The sequence below is a fragment of the Myotis myotis genome, unplaced genomic scaffold, assembly GCF_014108235.1.
Source record: "Myotis myotis isolate mMyoMyo1 unplaced genomic scaffold, mMyoMyo1.p scaffold_m19_p_8, whole genome shotgun sequence".
Lineage (NCBI taxonomy): Eukaryota > Metazoa > Chordata > Mammalia > Chiroptera > Vespertilionidae > Myotis > Myotis myotis.
In genome coordinates, this window is record NW_023416390.1 from 21375035 (window position 1) to 21380285 (window position 5251).

At 41.6% G+C, this 5251-nt stretch overlaps 1 pseudogene; it reads left to right on the plus strand.

The window, feature by feature from the left end:
* Positions 1-3953: 3953 nt before the first annotated feature.
* Positions 3954-4709, plus strand: LOC118661485 (annotated as a pseudogene).
* Positions 4710-5251: the final 542 nt, after the last annotated feature.

A 5251-nucleotide genomic window follows, 5' to 3' on the forward strand; every position in this document is an offset into this window, starting at 1 on the left:
AAAATATAACAGTGAACACAACAGGCTTGCCATCACACAGCTCACACTCTAAAGACAATAAACAACTGCATAAACATAAGAGTTGTTAAGAGGGACATAAAGAAAAGAACAAGAGGGCTGTCCTAGAGCATACTGGGAGAGGTGAAGCTAGAACACCTACTTTAGACATTGAGTGCTCAAGGAAGGCCTCTCTGAGAAGCTGACCTTGAGCAACGATCTGAAGCATGAAAAAGAGCCAGTGGTACAAACACTGGGGAAGTGAACTCTCTAGGCAGGAAAAAGCCTCGTATATTCTAGAAATGCCAGAAGGCTAGGATGGCTGAGCAAAGAGGGAAAATAGCATATTCTTCATACTATCACACCCATAGCATCAGAGGCTTAGACCACTGCCACTTTATCACCTGTGGGATGAGTCACTGTGGAGAAATGGATTTCTTCCCTCCACTGGGAAAGGTGCTTGGTAACAGAGGAGTTCCACACACCATTGTCTTTTCTGTAAAACATTTCAAAGCCCCAGGGCCCTGCCTTTCAAGCTCAAATTCCAGCGCAGTAAGGTAAATCTGTTCCTATTTTTAAATTTAAATTTTTTAATTAATTAAAAGGAATCAACAAAGGAACAAAAATTAGTTTATTGGTGGGGATTTTTACCTGGTTGGGGAAAGAATCATATGGAAAAAAAAGAGGACTTGTCCTTTCAACCAGCCAATCAGGATGTGTCTTTTTGAGAAGATGAACTCTGAAGGTGTCCCTGAGATAAGTAGACTTCTATTCAAAGATTAGGATGTGTCTCCCTTAGGGTCAGAGCACACCCACTTTATTCCAAGGCCAAGTTTACACCTATGCACGCTAGATCTGGAATGTGCCCTGTTATCTGTTTCTGGTTTAGCTTCACCCTATTCCTGACTCAGAACAATCCCTAAGATAGATTGACTGTGAATAACTTTGGATGACAGCAGGGACGCTGGAGCCAAGAACTGTTTACATGTCCCTCTGAACAACCTGTTCTTTCATTCCACCAGCAGAATCAGAACTTCCTCCCTCTGTTCCCCTCCTCCTCTGGCTCTCAGAGATGGTCCACATTCCTAGCTTAGGCAATGCATTCTTGCTGCCCTGACACATACCATCAGAGTAGGCCAGGCAGACCATTGAGAGAGCTAAGCTATCCACCCAACACTTGGCTTTGGCTGAGGGCATCAAGCCAGGTCATGGTGTCACAGCAGCTAAGGTCCCTTGATAAGTTGCATTGGCTCAACACTTAAAATTGGTTGTGGCATTGTTAATGAAGTTGATGGGGGTTACATCAGACTATATCCCTCCAAAGCCCAGATTGAATGACTTTTAATTAAGACAAGCCTGGTGGTTCATTCTCCCCTCACTGTGGAGGCAGCTGCTAGATCCAAATTTGGAATGGGTTTCAGTGGGGATAAGGTTGTTAGTTACAGGATGCACTATAACATAATTAGAACTTTTGAGTATGAAAGATCTCAGGAAGCTCATGGGTTCAATTCCATCATTGCTAAATCACCACTGATTCTGAATCAATTTGAACCAATGTCAATTCCTTCCATGAATAGGATTCATTCATTCAGTTATTCATCCATCCATTCAAAAAGTATATATAACACCTCCTGAATGTCATGCACTGTGCTAGCTATGCGAGTAATTAGATGAATGAGACATGTTCCCTTCCTTCAAAGAGTTCCATAAGGGGCAATGCATATATTTATTTCTCTTGAGAAAATGCCACTATATGAATCTTCCAAAGTCAATAACTACCAAAAGTCATCGTGAACTATGGTAAGTACTCTTTCTGCATGGACAGTGGTGATGATGCTGGTGGCTGACCACCTTGGATTACTAAATCATGTTAAGTCACGCAAATGTTTTTCCTCCTCCACAATGTTTCATGTGTCATAGGCAGTTAGTAGTTTGACAAGTAGAAATAAAAACAGCTACAGTCTCTGTATTCTCCATGTGACATAACTTTATTATGGTTACTTACTATAATATTAATGACTAAATTTGAGTGCTCACTATGTACTGGGAATAGTTTTAAGTGCACTATATGCATTATCTAATTTAATCATAGCAACCCCAAGAGGTAAATACTGTTGTTCTGTTTTTATCTTGACTTTATAGATGCAGAAACTGTGGCTTAGACTGACTTGTGTACCTGTTGTCTGCAGGGCTTTCTAGGGGCTCCATCTGAGAACTGCTGACCTGGTTCAAGCTCCTCCCCTTATGAAGCCCATTCAAGCAGGCTTTATTGCTTCCAATCAGTGGCTACATTACTTTGCCAAGTGGTGGCCACAAACACACAGGCCCCAGATTGTGAGGTCATTTAGTCATTGAACAAATATTATTTTGTATCTCCACCTAATGAGAATACAGTGATGAAACAGATGCAGGCTCTGCCCTCAGGAAGCTTTCAATCTGTTAAAGTAAATTAGAAAAATGAACAGAAATAAGGGAAAACCAGGAGTAGGCACTGAACCCACTGGGTTGCCTGATGCCAGCAGAGGGCCTGGGCTGACACTGGCCCTTCAGTTCCCCTATTTCAAGGTCCCACACCTGGACACATAGGCCCTGGCTCTTATTATGGTTCAGACCTTGGAATGGTGCCTTCCTGTGGCCCAAGACCCTGAAACCCATCTCACTCTACCAGCATGCAGGTCATCAGCATCATTTTGGCAAGACGGTGTCAAAAATTTACTCTTTGCAGCTCAGTGTGAATAAAGACAGAGAAAACACCCAAAGGAATGGCTAGGAGAAATAGAGAGGCCTAAAGAACGACTGCTTGAAACTCATAAGGAATCTCTAAAAAGAGAAACAAGAAAGCATTAACCTGAATAACCAAAACTTGAGCAATAAGGAACTGGAGGAGAATTATGGTTCAAATGATATGAGTCTTTCCAGCATGAGAACTACACAACTCTTGGCTCAAGACAATGCCAGACCCTCAGGTCTCTCAAAGAAACATCATAAATTAGCAAGTTCCACCTTAGTAATCCAAGGTGGTTGCAAGGGTTCTTCATCCTTCAGTCTGCCCTGGGCTGGGTTGCATTTGGGATTTAGTACTCCAATGATAAGTACATATTTGGGTTCTGTGCTTGTTCTGGTTATGGGGATCTTTGTTTATTACCAAGAGATGAAACCAAGAGATATAACAGTGAACACAACAGGCTTGCCATCACACAGCTCACACTCTAAAGACAATAAACAACTGCATAAACATAAGAGTTGTTAAGAGGGACATAAAGAAAAGAACAAGAGGGCTGTCCTAGAGCATACTGGGAGAGGTGAAGCTAGAACACCTATTTTAGACATTGAGTGCTCAAGGAAGGCCTCTCTGAGAATATTATTTCTCTCCAAATTTCTCTCCAATAAATTATTTCTCTCCAAATTCTTATCATCTGAGATGAAAAAGAGAATACAATCCCTGCAGAGCAGTTAAAGGCCAGGAACATAATGGAGATTAAAAGGAAAGACCAAATTCCTAGGGGTGTCATGTGACTGGCTTCTCAGGGAATAGAGTAGATAATTTATCTCTTAGTGGGAAGTCTAAGTTCCAATCCTGCTCCTGTGATTTTACTGATGGTAATATCCTTGAAACAAAAATCACTGGTTTCTCTCCTACAATCCATTAAAAAGGCACAGCAACTAACATGGTCACCAACACCAGCAATCACACCATCACTGGACAGATTGCCTCACTGGTTTCAAGAAGGACATCTGTAATAGTGCCAAGAATAAAAAAAAGAATAGGAAATGAAAAGACACCCATTGCCATTGAGATTGAGTACTTTGTTTGTGTTATGGTAGGAGTTGTTTCTTCACCAGCATATTTTTTCTTCATCATCAGTATCTATTAGTATGTCCTGGACTCTACCATCTTCCTCCTTGGCATTATTGTGGCCCATGTACCTCCAGATCATTGTCACCAACACTCATTAATGACAAGAAATGGATGGCCAAGAAGAAAAGTGGTGAAGAACCTGAAGCAATGGAGACCCTCAGTCAGTCCAAGTGACAAAATTGACACTTGGACTCACAACAGAAGCCATCTGTGGCTTGATCATCAGATCTACGCAGCTGACACACATGAAGAAGAGACAAACCAATTCTTGGCCTGAAGCTCTGGAATCCGGGCCTCCTTATTTAAGATAATAACACTGTATAATCAAGTTGAGTTCAAACAAGGACAGGAAAGTGTTCCCATCATTGAGAAAGTTGTGGTTGGAGATGCCTCCGGAAATGCCCTTGGAAATTCTCAGAGATCATTTTGGGTGATGTGATAAAAATTAGGAAATAAGACTTCAAAGTGTTTGAAATCCCTTTTGATTCTACCAACAACTTTCAGCACCCCATACATGAGATGGATGACATCAATGACAAGTGCTTCCTCATGACCATGAGATCTTAGAGAAGTGCAGCACCATCTTTATCAATGTCCTGGAACAAGCCTCTGGACAAGGGCACGGCAAGGCCTTCCATAGAGTATACATGGCTAGGTGGCTTGGAGGAGCCACATTCTTGGTTTCTGTCATTCTACTTGCCAGCAATTGAGTTTCCAGAAACTTATTCATTGAACAGATACCATGACCTTTCTAACCTCCAGCTTCTGCTTTGTGAGCTCTTGTCAAATGATTGATCCCCTTCAGTCCACTGAGCCAGAGTGCTGGAGTCAATGTTGTTATGTTTACAGGTAATCATCCCTTCACAGCCAAAGCTATTGCCAAGAGTGTAGGTATCATTTCAGCCAACAATGAGGCAATAGAAGACATTTAAAAATGTCTCAACACTATTGTGGAGCAAGTTAACAAATAGGCTGCTAAAGCCACTATGGTGACCAGTATGGAGCTGAAGGACACAAGTCAGGAACACTTGAATGATCTCTTAACCAACTACTCAGAAATCATCCTTGCTCAGACATTTCCCCAGCAGATGTCGGATGGCCTCTCAGAGGCAGGATGCAGATGTTGCTGTGACAAAGCATGGAATTAACCATTCTCCAGCTCTAAAGAAGGCACATATTGGGGTTGCCATGAGGTACACAGGTTCTGATGCAGTCAAAAATGTAAGTACACAGTCTTACTAAAAGACAATGACATATTTGCATCTTTAGTCACAGGGTGGAGGAAAGCTGCCTAATAATTAACAACCTAAAGAAGATTATTGCTTACACTCTGATCTAGAATATTTGCCCCTTTTTTACATACATTATTGTTGGGCTCATTCTATCCAACATCTT